The sequence below is a fragment of the Poecilia mexicana genome, unplaced genomic scaffold (genome assembly GCF_051168715.1).
Source record: "Poecilia mexicana isolate PSO_F unplaced genomic scaffold, ASM5116871v1 scaffold_13, whole genome shotgun sequence".
Lineage (NCBI taxonomy): Eukaryota > Metazoa > Chordata > Actinopteri > Cyprinodontiformes > Poeciliidae > Poecilia > Poecilia mexicana.
The window spans coordinates 915,527-936,353 of NW_028263382.1; the positions used below are offsets into that span (position 1 = coordinate 915,527).

The following is a 20,827-nucleotide window of genomic DNA, read 5'->3' on the forward strand; positions in this document are numbered from 1 at the left end:
AAACAGATAGGAATTTTGAGTTGGCCTGCGTACCACCCACGCTTCCTCCCAGCAGCGGTGGACCACAAATATAGAAGATGGGCTAAACAGGGAATCACCGCATTCTGTAATATAATTAAAAACGGGGAGTTAGTAAGGTTCGAGGATTTGTGCCGGACTTATGACGTGGGCAGACAAGATTTCTACCGTTATCTGCAGGTTCGGAGTTTCTTCAGGAAAGAAATCAAAACTTATGACTTTGATGCAGAACCAGGAATAATACAAATAATTATGGATTCATATGCTGGTAAAAATACAAGAGGCACTATTGACAAACTTTATAGAATTTTAGCATCTACGAATAAGAAATCAACTGACTATGTCAGACAACGATGGGAAAAGGAAGCAAATGTAATAATTTTACCTGAGGTCTGGCTACGGATTTGGAGGAATAACCTGTCCACCACAAATTCATTAACATGGCGTGAATTCGGCTGGAAGAATTTAATCAGATTTTTTATTACGCCAAAGCAGAAATTGAAGCTGGGTGGTTCTCAGTCATCTTGCTGGAGGAGGTGTGGCGAGGATTCAGCGGACTGCTTTCATATTTTTTGGGACTGTCCACAATTGAAAATTTTTTGGAAGGATGTTAATCGAGCAATTTATGAAATCTTGGGTATAACTTTAGTTCTTTCTTTTTCTGCTATGTACCTTGGAATACTCCCTGAAGGACTCGATACTAAGGATACATACAGTGGGGAAAATAAGTATTTAGTCAGTCACCAATTGTGCAAGTTCTCCCACTTAAAAAGATGAGAGAGGCCTGTAATTGACATCATAGGTAGACCTCAACTATGAGAGACAAAATGTGAAAAAAAATTTGAGAAAATCATTTTGTCTGACTTTTAAAGAATTTATTTGCAAATAATGGTGGAAAATAAGTATTTGGTCACCTACAAACAAGCAAGATTTCTGGCTGTCACAGACCTGTAACTTCTTTTTTAAGAGGCTCCTCTTTCCCCCACTCATTACCTGTATTAATGGCACCTGTTTGAAGTCGTTAACAGTATAAAAAACACCTGTCCACAACCTCAAACAGTCACACTCCAAACTCCACTATGGTGAAGACGAAAGAGCTGTCAGAGGACACCAGAAACCGAATTGTAGACCTGCACCAGGCTGGGAAGACTGAATCTGCAATAGGCAAGCAGCTTGGTGTGAAGAAATCTACTGTGGGAGCAATAATCAGAAAATGGAAGACCTACAAGACCACTACTAATCTCCCTCGATCTGGGGCTCCACGCAAGATCTCAGCCCGTGGGGTCAAAATGATCACAAGAACGGTGAGAAAAAATCCCAGAACCACAAGGGGGGATCTAGTGAATGACCTGCAGAAAGCTGGGACCAATGTTACAAAGGCTACCATCAGCAACACACTACGACGCCAGGGACTCAGATCTTGCAGTGCCAGACGTGTCCCCCTGCTTAAGCCAGTCCATATCCAGGCACGTCTGAAGTTTGCTAGAGAGCATTTGGATGTTCCAGAAGAGTATTGGGAGAATGTCATATGGTCAGATGAAACCAAAGTAGAACTATTTGGTAAAAACACAACTCGTCGTGTTTGGAGGAAAGTGAATGCGGAGTTGCATCCAAAGAACACCATACCAACTGTGAAGCATGGGGGTGGCAACATCATGCTTTGGGGCTGTTTCTCTGCAAAGGGACCAGGACGACTGGTCCGTGTACATGAAAGAATGAATGGGGCCATGTATTGTGAGATTTTGGGTGAAAACCTCTTTCCATCAGCAAGGGCAATGAAGATGAAACCTGGCTGGGTCTTTCAGCATGACAATGATCCCAAGCACACTGCCAGGGCAACAAAGGAGTGGCTTCGTAAGAAACATTTCAAAGTCCTGGAGTGGCCTAGCCAGTCTCCCGATCTCAACCCCATCGAAAACCTTTGGAGGGAGTTGAAAGTCCGTGTTGCCCGCCGACAGCCCCAAAACATCACTGCTCTAGAGGAGATCTGCATGGAGGAATGGGCCAACATACCAGCAACAGTGTGTGCCAACCTTGTGAAGACTTACAGAAAACGTTTGACCTCTGTCATTGCCAACAAAGGATATACAACAAAGTATTGAGATGAACTTTTGTTATTGACCAAATACTTATTTTCCACCATTATTTGCAAATAAATTCTTTAAAAGTCAGACAAAATGATTTTCTCAAATTTTTTTTCACATTTTGTCCCTCATAGTTGAGGTCTACCTATGATGTCAATTACAGGCCTCTCTCATCTTTTTAAGTGGGAGAACTTGCACAATTGGTGACTGACTAAATACTTATTTTCCCCACTGTACATGTTAAAGATATTTCTGATTGCAAGCAAGAAGGCAATTACTAAATGTTGGCTCCAACCTAGCCCCCCTAATCTGGAACTTCTTGTGAATATCATAAATCTGATATATAATATGGAAATATTGACATTTAAAATACGGCTACAGAAGGAGAAAGGAGAGAGACTCTGGGAAAAGTGGGAATATTTTATAAACAAAAGTGTGTAACAGTTGACGTTTGTGACTCTACACCACTTGGTCAATCACATGGAAGTTTGTGTATATATATATATTTTTTTTTTGTGAGAGTTTATGTGGTGAAATGTCTGCATTGTAATGTTGGCTAGTTGTCTGGCTGCTACCTGACCTGACCCTCCTGTTCTGAGTATATGTGTTGCCTGTATGTGATGTTTGGAAAAGAATAAAAATAAAGTATTAAAAAAAAAATTAAAAAAAAGAAAGAAAGCTAAACAAGTAACTCGAAAAATAATTCAAGTCTTCCAGCTGGCAGTGTAAGATCCTGGGTTCAGCTCTTGCTGCTGGACCACCGCTACTCACTACTGGAAGTAATATTTCACAGACGTAGCGGCGCTCAACCTCCACCCAGCAGTGAACTCTCACACTGAACGTCTGCCTAAAGGTGCAGCATGTAACTTAAAAAAAAAAAAAAAAAATTCAGATACATAAAACTTTCGCTGTCCTAGCATTCGACAGATAATCTCTGGGGGGTAAAAAAAAAAAAAAAAAAAAAAAATCAATCTCCTCTACCTCCATCTGGCATTCTGCAGAATTTCTCCGCTCAGTCAGAGCCAACAAATGAGAGGCAGCATTAATCAGGTAATCATGCTCTTAGGAAGTTTTGATTTAATAACTCAGGATTGTTTATTTTGATGTAACCTGCATTTGACTTTGAATGTTTCCTTTTTTTCTTGACTTTATTTGATATAAACAGTGCTGTGAGATTTATTTGATTCGTGTATAATTTATTAATATATTTACTAATTTGTTTATATTTACTGTTAAATATTATTTTACTGATTTCAGGTTTATCAATTGTCCTTTTGACTGAATAGCTGCTGTATTGTGCCTGCAAATATTTAGCATGTTTTATGTCTAAAATAGGTGAATTTATTGCCAGATCATTTTTCCTATATGTCAGATCACATAGTATCATTTATACCTAAAGCGAAAAATTAACAGCCAATCCAGGCGATCGGCAGTGATCGGTGATCGGCCTCATGGATGATTGGAATAGGCAGCAAAAAAAACCCTGATTGGAGCATCCCTACTTCAAACAGAACATATTTTGTGATATGGCAAAGTTTATGACAAACATTGAGGTTTGCCTTATTACTAAAAATATCAAAAATATAGTAAATGTTTGCCATACATCCTTTCATACAACTGGAAGGAAGTATGAATCCTTCCAGTTTCATACATTTTCATAATGATAATGTGCATCACATTCTGCATTAATTTTATTCTTTTGGTCAAAAATTTGGGAGAACAAAGTGTCTTCAGGCCATCCTTATAAATAATAATAAAAAATTACAAGTTTCTTTAAAAAGATATAAAGTTGACTTGTGACTCCTCTAAAATAACGATAGTATTTTGATACAGGAAATTGCAGGCAATGCCATCACTACACGTGTAGGATAGAGTTAGGAAAGAGGTTGTTGCTGGGCAGCCAAAAAGATATCCAGGGAAAAGTTCTAAACTCCATTGCATATTTGAAAGCAGAAAAATCAGCCAAGGTATCAGAGGAAAATCCTTATTTTAGTACCAGAAAGAAGGAAAAACGACAGCTGCTAAGGAGAGTGTTTAAGACAGGAAGGGCACAGTGTTTGTACCTGGTTCTTCCTTTCACTAAATGGTTAATCTCTAGAATCTGAATGTTTCCTCCAACTTCATTGCAGCGCACATGGACAGCATAGATAAACGGATGCGTCCTTCATAACACACACGTGAAGTTAGCCTCCATTCATCACTGACCCAAGTGATACTGGCTGAAAAGACCCTGAATAGGCAAAGTAAGATGACTGAAAAGAACAACACAGAGGACTATTTATATCCAGAAATAGAAAATGACTTTCTGTTAGTGGCTCATAGGATATGAATAGGGTCAGAAGAGATCCCATTTTATTTGATTTTCTGTTATCTAAAATGTCCATTCATATGGTCAATGAATCAAATTTCAACATTTAAATGCAATTCTCCAGATTCATGATCAAATCTATGTACTGAGAAGGAAAAATGAGCAAGTGGACAGAAGGTTTTTAAATCAGACATTTCATTACTTTATCCATCACCTGTTGCACACCTTGAAAGTGGACACCCCACTGGACTTTATAAGTCATTTTCCTCATGACATGCAAAGGAGTCGGGTCACATTTTTACATTTTTTAATCAAAATGATCTCGGATATCAAACCATGCTCAGCTGAGGATGAGGACTTCAAGCCTCGGTTCCTCAGACACCACTGCAGCTGAAAAGATCAGGACGTAGCTCAGCAGTTATTAAGATTACATTTTTACTGTTAGTTTCATCATAAACAGAGCTTGCATAAATGACCCATCCCACAAATATGTGCAATAATTGCCTCATGTAGTTATAAATTATAGCTATTAGGGATGCTCGTTTCAAGGCTTTACTTGATCGGCGATCACCGGTCATACACTTTTTCACAGAAATCGGTCGATTATGATCGGTGGACGAACAATTAGCACACAACTAATATATATAGCAAATTTGTTATAGGCCATGACAGCAATATATATTGTTGGTAAAAAATTTGTTATAGGCCAAGGCAGCAATATTAAGAGCGGATATCAAAATCAGCCAAAATTTTCATAATCAGTGTACCCATTATAACTATAACTAAACAAAAGGGTGAAAATCTGCAGAGTCACTTCCCAATTTGATTCGGCTGCAGACGGCTATGATCAGTTATAAATTAGGGCTAGACAATAAATCAATAACAATAGATATCGCGATAGACACATGACAAACATCAATAGATAATACATCTGATAGAATATTGAATATTCAGCAGAATATTCACTGAACTCCAATCCAGAACCGCACAGCATTCTGGGAGATGTAGGCGGAGGAAAGGCTTTAGCTGTTCAGCCTCTCACAGCGAGCTACATCAGATAGAGGGCATCAACTAACTCATTCGTTCTTTGGTTACCTAGCAATAACCTTGGATTAACTTAAGCAGCAGCAGTAGCAGTTTTTGTCACCATGCCTCATAACAGATTAAAAACAAATCACGTAACAAATCTGTTATGCGAAAACTGTGGATTAAACAGGAAGGATTACGCCACCAGTTTGGCAGTATTTCAGGTATCTGAAACAAAAAAAAACTAATCAATAATTATCAGTATCAATTGATATGAAATGCTTGCATTGTGATGCGTTTTTCCACCATATTGTCTAGTCCTATTATAAATCAACTTGACATTAAAGCTGAATGTTTTTTTCAAAACTGTTAGTCGGATTGTTTTTTTTAGGTCTTCCCAATTTTTCTTCCATAAAATTATCAATAAATGGTGCATCTACATTTTTAAATATCACTTAATCTCATTATGACCATTAAGCAACAAAACTTCCCTACACAGTATGTGGATGTGATAGGCTAAAACAATAAAAAATTAAAAATTATTTGTGTTTTAAGACATGTGAAATGCAACAAAACTGGCTTTTTAAAATCTTCCAACGTTCTCCAACAGGACACCCAGAGAACTTCTGTGTGCAGCAGTGAGACAATCCAGCTGTCATTTTAGAAGAAACTCTCTGGAAACTCTTTAATTTTGATTGTTCAGTACCATGGAAACATTTTAGTCTGAAGCTCCAATTACAAATCCTACAAATTTCACTGCTGATTACTTTGATATCCCACTTTCCAGTAATGCAAGCCAACAGTGAGGGCAGTCACTTCCTTGATCTGACTGGCAGTACGCTGCAGTGTGACGTTTTATGAGGGTTCTTAAATGAGTGTGTCTGCTAGTGTTGTGTTGCACCATTAAAGCTGACTATTTTAGACAGGAAGACATGAACTAATGAGAAAAAAAAAATGGTAATCATACATACAGGAGTAATGCAATAATGGTCTCAGAGCCCATCAGGAAAGTCTTCACTCTTTTTCACACTTTTTCAAAGAGTTGAAAACTCTTTGAAAAAGTGTTGGATAGTCAGCTTGGTAACACTGACATTCAAGGTCCAGACATTTTTCTGATCCTAAACTGCTTCAGTGCTACAAGCCACTTTGCAAAACATGGCTGTTCAAGCACATCACTGCTGCTCGCAGCTACTCAGAAATATGTAGAGCAACCTGAGGAGACCTGTTTTATTTGTCTGGTCTCTAGAGGTGTGCTATATTGCCTTGTTTATGGAGATACCAATGGACTTTTTGACACCGGTGTAAAAATTGATATTGTGATAATTAGAGATGTGCCGATCAAGTTTTTTCCTGCTGATACTAATACCGATCACCCATGAGGACCGATCACCGATACCGATCACATAATTTTTTTTTAAATCATAAACAGTACCTCCATATGTCTTTTTTACTGCAGTGAGCCTCGATGTAGCCAAACTCTGTCACGTATGGCATTGTTTTTATGCCATATTAGATTAGTCGTGTAGATGCATTTTGACGTGCTTCAATTTTCCGCCGCAACACGCAAACTTCCCCATTCACTCAGTGCGTTATAGTTCCACATCGCTTAGGATTTGTTGCTACGCATTTGAGCAGTGTGAAGGAAAGAGGAGACCAGCTGCACAGGCAGGCTGGGAAATGAGATGCAGTTGATCCGTTTGTGTGATCGGCAACAAGAGACTGTGATCGGCGATCACCAATCATACACTTTTTCACGGAAATCGGCCGATTATGATCGGTGGCCGATCGATCTGCACACCTCTACTGATAATAAATGATAACGTCATTTAACTGAGCCTGACCTGTGCAGCACAAGGTGCTATGCTTTCTATAGTTGTTTGCCAACTGCCACTAAAACAAAGAAGCTGGTAACTGGTCCACAGTCAGAACTGGATCAAATCTCACTATTAGCCAATATCAGTAGTAAGGGACGGTCTTTTGGCCAGCTATGGCCAAAAGACCTTTCTGAAACACAGATGTCTTTCCACGAAAAAAAAAAAAAAAAAATCAATAAATAACTTGAAGCTTAACACAAGGTTCAGGGCCACCGAAATATATGGAACAGGAAAAATAAATAATTAAGGTTTCACTTTTATTCTGTCTTATTTTTTGATTCAGCAACCTAAGATGTTTCTGTTTTGTTATATTTTACAAATATGTCTCTGTTTAATAATGTGAGAACCACAATAATATGAGAACCACAATGTGAGAACCACAATTTTCTGTTCAGTCAGTATTTAACACAGCTGACACAAAATGTTTTTAATTCAACATATTCCAAAAAATGTTGCCCTTTATGTCATGGAAAGATGGACAACCCTCTTCATACAAGAGAAAACTCAGGTTTTTAAGAAAATGGTCAGTTACCAACTAATCAAGGGTTTCCTCCAGTTAATAAGCCCAGCGGGTAGCCAGAATTAACTGCCCCCCCGCTAGGCTCAAAAAAAAAAAAAAATTCCCTTCTCACCCTCCGCGGGTGGTCTCTTTCATCCTCTGAGCTCGGGTCCTCTACCAGAGGCCTGGGAGCTTGAGGGTTCTGCGCAGTATCTTGGCTGTGCCTAGAACTGCACATTTCTGGACTGAGATGTCTGATGTTGTTCCTGGGATCTGTTTGAGCCACTGCTCCAGTTTGGGGGTGACTGCCCCGAGGGCCCCTATGACCACAGGCACCACTGTGGTCTTCACCTTCCAGGCCTTCTCCAGTTCCTCTCTGAGGCCCTGGTATTTCTCCAGTTTCTCATGCTCCTTTTTCCTGATGTTGTGGTCACTTGGTATTGCTACATCCACCACAACGGCTTTCCTCTGTTCTTTATCCACCACCACAATGTCCGGTTGGTTCGCCATTACCATCTTGTCTGTTTGGATCTGGAAGTCCCACAGGATCTTAGCTCGGTCATTCTCCACCACCTTTGGGGGTGTTCCCCACTTTGACCTCGGGGCTTCCAGTCCATATTCGGCACAGATGTTCCTGTACACTATGCCCGCCACTTGGTTATGTCGTTCCAGCATCTTGCACCCTGCTGTTAAGTGCTGGACTGTCTCAGAGGCCTCCTTGCACAACCTACACCTTGGGTCTTGTCTGGTGTGGTAGATCTGAGCCTCTATTGCTCTGGTGTTTAGTGCCTGTTCCTGGGCGGCCAGGATGAGGGCCTCTGTGCTGTCCTTGAGTGTTTCCTGATATCAGCCACTTCAGTTATTTGTCGGTGGTACATCCCATGTAGGGGCTTGTCTTCCCATGATGGTTCCTCCAGCACCTCGTCCTCTGTTCCCCATTGTCTGAGACATTCGCTGAGCACATCGTCCATTGAGGCTTTGTCCTTGATGTATTTATGGATCTTGGATGTTTCATCCTGGACAGTGGCTCTCACACTCACTAGTCCTCTGCCTCCTTCCTTACGGCTTGTGTACAGTCTCAGGGTGCTGGATTTGGGGTGGAACCCTCCATGCATGGTTAGCAGCTTCCGAGTCTTAACGTCCGTGGCCTTTATCTCTTCCATTGGCCAGCTAATTATTCCGGCAGGGTATCTGATTACTGGTAAGGCATAGCTGTTTATTGCACGGATCTTGTTCTTGCCATTGAGCTGGCTTCTCAGGACTTGCCTTATTCGTTGGAGGTATTTGGCTGTGGCTCCTTTCCTTGTGATCGAGGTTGCCATTTGCTTGTGGTATTCCCAGGTACTTGTAGCTGTGCTCTATGTCTGCTATTGTTCCCTCTGGGAGTGAGACCCCTTCTGTGTGGATGACCTTCCCTCTCTTTGTAACCATCCGGCCACACTTCTCTAGTCCGAATGACATCCCAATGTCAGTGCTGTAGATCCTGGTGGTGTGGATCAGTGAGTCGATGTCTCGCTCGTTCTTGGCGTACAGCTTGATGTCATCCATGTAGAGGAGGTGACTGATTGTAGCCCCATTCTTGAGTCAGTATCCGTAGCCAGTCTTGTTGATGATTTGGCTAAGGGGGTTCAGGCCTATGCAGAACAGCAGTGGGGACAGAGCATCTCCTTGGTATATGCCACATTTGATGGACACTTGTGCAAGTGGTTTGCAGTTGGCTTCAAGGGTGGTTTTCCACAGCCCCATCGAGTTTGCAATGAAGGCTCTTAGAGTCCTATTGATGTTGTACATCTCTAAGCAATCAATGATCCAAGTGTGTGGCATCGAGTCATAGGCTTTCTTGTAATCAATCCAAGCGGTGCACAGGTTGGTGTGTCGGGTTTTGCAGTCTCGGGTGATTGTGTGGTCTACAAGGAGTTGGTGTTTGGCTCCTCTGCTATTTATGCCGATGCCCTTCTGTGCCGTGTTCATGTATTTATCCATGTGCCCGCTTATCTTAGCTGCTATGATGCCTGACATGAGCTTCCATGTTGTAGAGAGACAGGTTATCGGCCGATAGTTGGATGGGACTGAACCCTTTGAGGGATCCTTCTGGATCAGGATTGTTTCTTTAGCCAGTAGGCATGGATCATGTCAGGCCCTGGTGCTGTCCAGTTTTTCATACCTGAGACTCTTTCTTGGACATCTGCCACAGTGATGGTTACCGGGGCTTGTTCAGGGAGGTTGCTGTGGTTAGCCACTGTGCATTGCTGTTGTGGGACGCCTCCCTCTCCCATATGCCTTTCCAGTATTGTTCAGTCTCCAGCCTTGGTGGGTCTGCTCTGTTATTACCCTGGAGGAGAGCCGGTTAATCCTCCTGGCTTCATTCTCTCTTGTGTATCTCTTTAGGCGGCTGGCCAAGGCTTGGAGCCTTTGTTTGGCAGTTTCGAGTGCTTCAGGTATGGGCATCTGGCTGTACTTCTTAGGTACTGGTCTTTTCATTGCACCTCTTTGGAGCTCTGACAGTTGGCTCACTTCCCTCCTTGTTATCTTGATCTTAGCCTCTAACCGTCTTTTCCATGATGGATATTGGGTCTCATAGTTGCTCTTATAGCCGAGCATTTCAAGGATCACTGATGCTGAGTTGTATATCAGCTCATTGGTTTCTGTTATGGTGTTGGTAGGGATTGTTCTCATCCCTACCATCTCTGATGGTACTTCACTCAGCCGTTGTAATTGGCGTCGGGGTTGCCTGGTGTTCATTCGGGCCACGATTCTCTCTCTCAGGTCAGTTGCTGTCTCGTTCAGCTTTGATAGTTCGTTCATTACTGGGGCTGCATACCCAGTCTCGGGGTGGGGAGTAGTTAACTCCCCCCTGACCTTATCTTTGGGCTCCTCCCTTTTGCCGTAGCATTTGTGTTGTACCTCGTCAATCTCAAGTTGTGATAGCAGTTGCCGTTTGCGGATGTTGGAACACTGAGCTACTAGTTGTTTGGCAGTCATTGTAGACTGTGGGTGTCGAAGTAACCATTCCACCCTCAGTCTTTGCATGTAACCCCTCTGACTAGGGTTACTTGAGTAGTAGCATTCCAACAGATCCATGTTTTCGTCTCTCGCCCATTTCCGTCTTGTTCCAGTAGCCCATTTTTCATCAAGGTGCTCTGGTTCCCCAGCACCTGACGCAGACCTTGTTTGGCCGGGCGACGTCTGAGCCGGCATGTTATGCGTATCAATGTCTCTCATGGTATGAGGTAGGCTATATAGCTCCAAGGGTCTTGCCTAAGGACCCACACTGCATAGCTCGATTGCACTGTTGTAACTCGCCCCAGCCCGGATTCGAACCCCGGTCTCCCGGGTGGTAGACTGGTGTCTACCTACTGAGCTATACAGTCAGCTTACAGTAGAGGACCCAGCGGGTAGCCAGAATTAACTGCCCCCCCGCTAGGCTCATATATATATATATATATATATATATATATATATATATATATATATATATATATATATATATATATATATATATATATATAGATCTACCACACCAGACAAGATACTGCGCAGAACCCTCAAGCTCCCAGGCCTCTGGTAGAGGACCCGAGCTCAGAGGATGAAAGAGACCACCCACGGAGGGTGAGAGGGGAATTTTTTTATATATATATATATATATATGAGCCTAGCGGGGGAGAAATATATATATATATATATATATATATATATATATATATAAATTCCCTTCTCACCCTCCACGAGTGGTTTCTTTCATCCTCTGAGCTCGGGTCCTCTACCAGAGGCCTGGGAGCTTGAGGGTTCTGCGCAGTATCTTGGTTGTGCCTAGAACTGCACATTTCTGGACTGAGATGTCTGATGTTGTTCCTGGGATCTGTTTTATCTGTTTTAGCCACTGCTCCAGTTTGGGGGTGACTGCCCAGAGGGCCCCTGATGACCACAGGCACCACTGTGGTCTTCACCTTCCAGGTCTTTTCCAGTTTCTCTCTGAGGCCCTGGTATTTCTCCAGTTTATTGTGCTCCTTTTTCCTGATGTTGAAATCACTTGGTATTGCTACATCCACCACAACGGCTTATCCACCACCACAATGTCCGGTTGGTTCGCCATTACCAGTTTGTCTGTCTGGATCTGGAAGTCCCACAGGATCTTAGCTCGGTCATCGGTCAACCCCACCCTTGGGGGTGTTCCCAGTTTGAACTCTGGGTTTCCAGTCCATATTCTGCACAGATGTTCCTGTACACTATGCCCGCCACTTGGTTATGTCGTTCCATGTACGCTTTCCCTGCCAGCATCTTGCACCCTGCTGTTATGTGCTGGACTGTCTCAGGGGCCTCCTTGCACAGCCTATACCTTGGGTCTTGTCTAGTGTGGTAGATCTGAGCCTCTATTGCTCTGGTGTTTAGGGCCTGTTCCTGTGCAGCCAGGATGAGGGCCTCTGTGCTGTCCTTGAGTCCAGCTTTTTCCAGCCATTGGTAGGATTTCCTGATATCAGCCACTTCAGTTATTTGTCGATGGTACATCCCATGTAGCGGCTTGTCCTCCCATGATGGTACCTCCAGCACCTCATCCTCTCTTCCCCATTGTCTGAGACATTCGCTGAGCACATCGTCTGTTGAGGCTTTGTCCTTGATGTGTATATGCATTATATAAAATGCTTTGTTTTTTTGTTTTTTTAATAAGCCAGACTGCAAGCATCTCAGAAGTGCAAATAGTTGATACTTATTTTGTATTTTTTTATTTGTTGTTTTAAGACTCTATTGCTGGGTTTCAGACACGTGATTCGGATGACACACGAAATTCAGATGGAGATCCAGAAGGGGATTTCTCTGGTTCAAAACAAAGCAAAATTGATCACAACGAGTACGCTAATGCCATAAGTAGGCTGGAACAGACAAGGCATCTTGAAAAAATATGCGTATATTTAGGATATGATCCTTATTATCTTGGTAAAAAAAGACTTCTCTTATAATCTTGAGGTTTTACCAGGCATCCAGGCGATCCACATAACTATCTGGAGTTGCAGAGTTCATATTTTACGACGAGCCAGAAGAAAGTTTCAAAAGCCTGGAGAATACCATCATTTAGTTTCAGGTTTGGTCAAGCATTTAGGATCAAAAGAAGCATTAAATGACTGTCAACTTGTTTCTGCCAGGTGAGTAGTAAGTTGTGCTATTTTAAATAATTAGTCTATGATAGCGATGCTATTGCTAACAACAAACTAACCAATGTTATTTCTATGTGCTTGGATCTCCTGGTAAATTATTTATCTAGCTTCTGTAAACCCAAATTCATACTGGAGTTGTATGTTAATATTGAGTAGTGTAGTATACTGGATTCAGGTCCAATGTAGGTCAACCATTAGGAACGATCTACAGAAACCCCATGTTCGTGCTGGCCAAAAATGTAGTTCGTGGCCAGACACGAAGCATGTGGGGGAATAGTCACAGCTCACGATGACTGTAAGGCTGGGTAGGTTATATTTAATCTATTTAACTTTATTTTATTTTTAGCATGAAAGTCCCACTGAATAAACATATTTTCTGTCTGGGACTCGGCACTGAGTTAGCTGTGCTGAGGACTACCACGCCATGGCATAAAAATAAAATATCTTACCTTACATATGAATGATTGTCTTTCTAAGTAACTGTATCTGAAAATACAATTTAAACAATGTGATCGTTACCTGTTAGAAAGTGGGCGGGTGATTCTCACGAACCCAGTCATTTGAATGTCTAAGAAGATTTTAAAGTCATACTCATGAAAATTAAAAATAATTCACTTTTATTTGAACAATCATCATTTCTAATATTTGGCACAGTTAATTGTTAGTTACCAAAATATTTTTTTAAATGTTTTTTAACTAATTTTAGAGTCAGAAATTCATTACCGTAATGCGTCCACAGTAAAAAAAAATGCTTTCACCTCAATTTATCATTGTAATTATTCAAGCTGGTTTATAAAAAAATACTACCAACTTGTGTAAAATAATGTAAACTAGCTCAATATTGTGATATCTAATGATTTCCTATTAAATAATAAAATATATTTTAATAAAAGTGAGTGTCCAGAGGTGCAAAACTCATTACCGTAGCACCTTGTTCGAAGTCCTGTTAAATTTATAGAATTTTTTAAAATTGAGTTATTTTGACCCATAATGTACCACAAAGAAGAGAAGACAAAATATGGCTAAAAAATAAGATTGTTTGACATATTTTGATTATGATAATTGTTATGTTTCTCCTTGCATACGCCTATTCGCACACCACAGCCGATCATTACCGTAATGTGCATTACCTCATGTGCTTAAAAAGTAAATGATTAGATATTTTTCTGTAGAGAAGATATCAGGGAATTTGTATTGTAGGTGAAAAATTTTTAGCTGACTCACCATGGCATGCTACCATTTTAAGCTATCTCATGCGATTGTCACTCATTACCGTAATGCACAACTTTCATTACCGCGTAATTTTAGACCTGTTGCAGTAATGAAAAACAAGATTACGGTGATGAACAGTGTCTTTTTGAAATGAAAACATAGATAAATACATAGTGCATTTAAACTTTAATGCTCCTTCTTATTGTTTTTTTTACACAATTACAGCAGTTTTTTATTTACTTCCTACTTATGAAAAATGGTTATACTATTTTATGGCAACAAATATTAATTACCTAATGTGAAGGGAAAAAGGAAGTAGTGCTGGATATCAATTAAAATTTCCAAAAATGCTTAGATTCAGAGGGACCCATTTCAACTCATGATCCAATTTGATGGTTTTTCGATTCAGTTAAGGATATTCCGCTATCAAAATTTTACTTGGAAGGTGAATGAGTGAAAGAAGATGTATACTGGGGGCAGTTCTCCTGGACTGGCAGCCCAGGGGGGTGGTCCACCTACAGAGTATGCTCCAACTACAGAGGGTTCTTGGGCCTCCCTGGTAATGTCTATTCTGTGGTTCTGGATTAGTCGAATCTAAGCTTCAGGAAGAGCAGTGTGGGTTTTGTCTTGGTCGTGGAACACTAGACCAGCTCTACACCCTCAGCAGGTCCTGGAGGGTCCGTGGAAGTTCGCCCAATCAATCTACATGCGTATTGTGAACTTGGAAAAGGTGTTCGACCGTGTCCTTCAGGGAGCCCTGTAGGGGCTGACAGTAAGTCGGGCTGGTTTCCGGTGAGAGTTGGACTCCGCCAAGGCTGCCCTTTGTCATCGATTCTGTTCATTACTTTCATGGACAGAATTTCTAAACGCAGCCAAGATGTGGACAGGGTCCGTTTTGGTGGCCTTCGCATCTCTGCTTTTTGCAGATGATGTGGTCCTGTTGGCTTCATCAGGTCATGATCTACAGGTTTAGTTCTCAGTATATCTGTAGTCATGGATGGGAAAATGGAGTGAGAAATTGACAGGTGGATTGGTGCAGCGTCCACAGTGAAGCATATACTGCTTTTCATTGTAAGCAGTAATGGCTTTCCATTATGGTTCAGCAATATGCAACATTTTCTCAGTTGCACTGGTCTGCCCGGGTGAAGAGAGAGCTGAGTCAAAAGACAAAGCTCTCAATTTACTGGCCAATCTACAACCCTTCCCTCATTTATGGACATGAGATTTGGGTCATCACCAAAAGAACAAGATCACAGCTACAAGAGGCCAAAATGTTTTTTCTCTGGGCTCTCCTGTAGAGACAAGGTGAGGAGCTTGGTCATCTGGGAGGGACTCAGAGTAGAGCCACTGCTCCTCCACATTGAGAGGAGCCAGTTGAGGTGGCTTGGGCATCTGGTGAGGATGCCCGAGCCACCTCAATAAATAAATCACCCTTACATAAAAATAAATGAATAAAAATTAAAAAAACACACCCAGTGAAGGACATACCCTATTATCCAGGTCTGTGTAATATCGATTTTTGCGATATATATCAATATTTTCTTTCCTAGAAAAAAATCGATATAGTAATGCAAGTATTGTAACATCCAACTGTCATCTTGTTCACTCACTGCTTGCTTCGCCAGGAGAGTGATTAGGTCATCAGGCTTAGAGTGATTCCTTCAGATGTTAAGTGTCAAGGTTAAAAAGGTATCAAACTATTCAGAGCAGGGTACTTGGTGCACTTTATTTACTTCACAAATGCATGTAAGCTACAGTTTGTACTGTTTCAATTAAAAGAAACATGTCTTCTCAACACTTCTTTGATTCATTTTGTCCAGCTGTTGACTTTAAGTCTGTGTCCATGTCCAACTAGAGCCAGGTGTTGTGTAGTTGGTGCTTTTAATCAGTTTTCAGTTAAATTAATTCAATCCAACTCTAAGTCACAAAATGTCACCAAAATCACTCTGTCCCTCTAAAATCTTTCAGAAAATTGCAAAAGTGTATTGAATTGTATTGTTTGCTGAATATCGCAATATATATGGTATCGTGAGCAGAATATCGTGTATTGTATTGTATCGTGAGATTATTGAATCACTACAGCCCTACTATTCCTGAGGATTGATGAATTCGTCCAATTGCCCAACCTTACATTCCAAGCAATAAGCAGAGATGAAAAAAAGTCAGTTGTGGGTTTGTTTCCATGGCTCAACGTTGGTAAAATGTTTAATTTGCAGATGTATGTTTTGTTACATGCCATTTTATTATTTATGTGTAGTTAAATGTTAGTGTAATTATAAAGTGTTCATTACCGAAACATTCTTATTCATTACCGACATACGTTTTTTCATTACCGCTATGCTCATTTTATGATAATTTATTTAGATTAGATAAAAGAATTACATGAACTTTTTAATTCCTCAATGAAATGGTCAGACTCTTTTATATTATGGTTGTGTTGTTTTTTCAATTTAATGATTTAACACAAAATTAGAACAAAAATAGATTTTAAAATTGTATTCATGTTACGGTAATGAAATAATTGTTTACATTAAAATAATAAATTTTGTTATTAATGACTATTCTTTGTTGGTACCTTCTCCTTTGTGGACACTGAAGTCCATGGTGTCCAAAAAAAGTGGAAAAATGTTTTTGTGGTTTCATATTTCTTCATCAAAATTGTGTTACGGTAATGAATTTATTTCTTCAAAGTCAGACTAAAATGTCTAAAAATACCTTTAAAAATATGCATAGAGGTTATAATTTTACATTGAAAGATAAAATTAGATTCTATTTTATAAAGAAGGTGTGTTTTTGTGTGCATACAATGCATTTTTATTTTTGTTGTAAGTTGTACCATGTTCGTGAGAATCACCCGGGCGCTGCAGGGCAGGGTTAGTTTCTGCACCTCCTGTTTTTAGCTGTAGATTGTTGATCCACTTTTCTCCTCTTTTTTTGGTGTTTTAAAATTAACTCCCTTGTGACAAACTTTTTGAAATATGAAAATAGCGTTTATCTTTCTCTCTACTAGAACAGTTGGAACAACCATACAGGACACAGACTTTAGGCACTTTGATGTTGGGTCAACAGAAATAAATGGGCTGCATTTTACTTCCAGCCCTCCATCTGCATTGGGTGATGTCGGTGCTACGTCATCTGAAACCCAGCAATAGCTGTCAGTTTAAATATTGTTGGCAATGTCTTCCAGTTACATAATTACCCAGTAATATTTCCTGTCAGCTTCACATCTTTTAATACAAAAACACAACAGGCTACTGGTGGATCCCCTCAGTGCCCAGCCCACTGGGCTTAAGAAGTTTTCTGGGGGAAACCCCGTAATCATTACCTGATCAATAAGATCAATCAATTTTAGATTAGCTCATTAATTGATAACTTGTATCCCTTCACCAGAATGTTGGTGTAGAGTAAAAAGCTACTCCTTTCTTAATGGTGCAACAAAAAAATATGCAACGAGTCATTCAAGAATTTTTTAAAAAACGTTTCAGACACTTAAAGTTTCCCTGTGGCTCAACAAGAGAAACACTTCAGGCCCACATCATGGTCTAAACCAATCACAGATAGTGAAAGTAGGGATGGCCATCCTTTGATTCCTGCCCATATAGGGTGATAATCAATTGAGGATAGTCACTAATCTATTAAGATATTATTGCATCCGACAGATGTTTTGTGTTAGTTTCTGTAATTTGAGATCACACTCCATTGTTCTGCCCTTAGGTGCACCACAGGACCTCTACATTTTTAATTTAACCTACTGCTATTCAAAGCTATTTTTTTAAAAAAAGGCAAATTGTACATTTCGTTTCCTACTGGTTAAAAACAAGCAGGGAAATTTTTAAAATCTCAAGTGCTACCATTATTAATTTCTATATGAACAGAGATTAACAATAAAGCATATCCAACAAACATTTCTTGTATTGCTGCTATGATCAGCTTCTGGTAACATCTTCATATACTCATACTTTCTACACTGACCCCTAATATAATTCAACAGGAAGACATGAGCACCTCCTCTCTTTGATAAGAGTAATGATCGCCTGTGGCAGATGCATTCATCATCCAACTAAATATCTCAGTGAGTGATATTTGTGTTGTGATGATACAGTACAAACACTATTACACTTAAGATGCACCATTCAGAGATTCTGTAGACAACTTTGGAGGCGTTCACTGATTGCAATGCAATATTGGGAGCTTCCAATTTGGTGATAATCAAGTAAGGACAGTCAAGGTAAAACTGATCACCAAACAATGACTAAATAGTCTACTAAAATAGTCTCTTTCACTGTTGAAAAATCAAAGAAATTACACATTACAAAAGGAAACCAAGAAGAAGAAATACCAGCATGTGAACCTCTCCACATGCAGCTGCATCATCCCTTCCTGACCACATCTTGTAAACAAACTGTGGTTCATTAATCAAAGGTTTTGCAGTGAGAAGCAACGCAGGACATCAGGTGATCTTAATGAATGTGGGTGACTTCCTAGAAAGCAAGCACTCCTTTGAGGGGCTTCATAAACATGCATCCTACTCTGCAGTTTGGTTGAAGGGGCAGCCATATATTTACTTCACTGAAACTAAGAACTGTGGGTGGTTTTCAGACACGGAAACAAAAGTTTAAATAAGTTGCTGGGGCTCCACAGCTGTGACTGTCAAAGCAGCTAGTACTGAGAAATACTGTATTGTACCTTAGTCCTTCTCTTTCATATCCAGACTACCTGGATGCAGCAGATGTGCTTCTGGCTCCTCCTGACCATTGAATATTGTTTTCTCAGCCCTCTGGTATTTCTGTCATGTGCCTTTTTTATGATGTTCTGGACATAAAATATCACTAAAGCTCATTTAGTTTTGTGATTGGCTGATACCTTGTGTATATTCTACATGTCAACAGACAGCTCCTACATCTTACACACAATGGATACTTAGCATAAATGATTGCTTGAGGCAGATGGTTCAGAATGAAGTCCTAACATATACCATTATTTATTTATGTCATTTGATAGACCATAACCAAACTCAGTTTGCCACTTATCAGGAAACAGGCCATCAGTAAAGGGGCATAGTTGGACAAAGGTATAATATAGGTTCAATGGGTTTTGATCCAGTAGTAAATTCAGCATGGATATTAAACTATTGCAACATTTCTGTGTATGTATATTAGAAATAATAAGCTATTGCTAATTAAATCTTTTAATAAACTAAAATGGTTAATACCACCTAAAGCAGTGTCAGATTGAGGCTCCTGGTCCTCAAGTTACAGTGCCCTGCATGTCTTAGGCATTTCCCTGCTTCAGCACACGATTTTAATTGATGACTGGTTAACTGGCTTTTGTTGAATTGCAGCCATCTGAATGAGGTGTGCTGAAGCAGGGAAACATCTAAAACATGGAGGTCAGTGTACCTTGAGTACCAGGGTACACAGACCTGCATGAAACACTGGTCTAAAGGTAGGCTATAACTTAAAATTCAGGAAATGTCTTTAGTACTGTTAAAGAGATATCAGGCATTACCCCGAGAATTAAAAACCTTTACTTCCGCGCTACTTCCTCGTGAGAACAGCATAACTAACATCTTTTAATGTATGATTCTGTCAACAGCTCAATTTGTGCGTGTATCAACAGGGGTAATTTTCCAGCCTGTTCCCCTGAACATGCCAACCTCCCCCCACCCCCAGCAATTATGTAACCTCAGTTTACCAGTCATTATGAGCGAGTGTAAAATAACATATAACGGCTGTATAAACCTCCGGTCTAAAATGTGACTTTAATACTAGTAGCTCCGCGGCTTAGGGAGAGGAGCGATGAGGGAGAGGGTCCTAACAGCGGCACGGCGCCAAAAAAACCTACCTAACGCTGCGGATACGGAGCAGGAGAGCCAGGTTAGCCAGCCAGAAAACTTCCAAGGACTCCAGCGTTAGCATCCAGGTTGTCCTGTCTCCTTTCTGAGTCACTTTCTGGACATTTTCAGCTCACACAAGCCGTGTACACCGCACGACAGTCATGTCGTTGCTCTGGTGGTGGGCTACAACACAGCCATAAACCAACCACACTGCTACAAACACTGAGCTTGACTCCTACTGAAAGGAGAGCTATGATAAGTCAAGAATTCACGCGACGCTGTGTGTCAGAGCTGCTGATTGGCCGATACATGAGTGTGGGCAGAACAATAGCTGATTTAAAAGCGCAGTTATATTTCCTCACCGGCTGCCATTGACAGGGGCGCCGCCAGGAATCTTTGGCCCCAGGACAAAAAATTTAATTGGGCCCCGCTCCCACTCCCTCCCTGCGCATCTGCCATTAAAATTTCTTGAGTCTATTTGGCCTATAAAAGACTTGCAACTGCCAAGCTTTCTTTGGTCCAAGTCTGATACTAGTATAATATTTACTGATAGTGAATTTTACATGCAACAGTCCACATGCTGTTTGCAAATAGATTGCTCAATTTTTTCTTTATTAGTTTAGAATGATCCCATTCTTCTGAACGGCTCTTTACTAAGAAGATAGGACTGGAGCCTCACTGAGAGCCATTCTTTGTTCTTGTAATGCTCTGCGTACAATGCAGTAGCTATTATTTCATTTAAATATATACATTGATATTTATTTAATTAGCAAATAAATAAAACACAAGAATGGAAGAGCACACAGAGCGTGCTCATTGC

At 40.5% G+C, this 20,827-nt stretch overlaps 1 protein-coding gene across 2 annotated transcripts in view; it reads right to left on the reverse strand.

Annotated features, from left to right (window-relative positions):
* tpst1 (tyrosylprotein sulfotransferase 1) overlaps nucleotides 1–20,266 on the reverse strand; it is a 127,078-nt gene extending 106,812 nt beyond the window's left edge. Inside the window, exon 1 of one of the 2 annotated variants that reach the window (XM_088011430.1) lies at nucleotides 20,016–20,266. The gene's annotated coding sequence lies outside the window, so the exon portion shown is untranslated. The remainder of the gene's footprint in view (nucleotides 1–20,015) is intronic. The other variant, XM_088011429.1, reaches the window with a different exon arrangement.
* Between the last annotated feature and the right edge of the window lie 561 nt (nucleotides 20,267–20,827).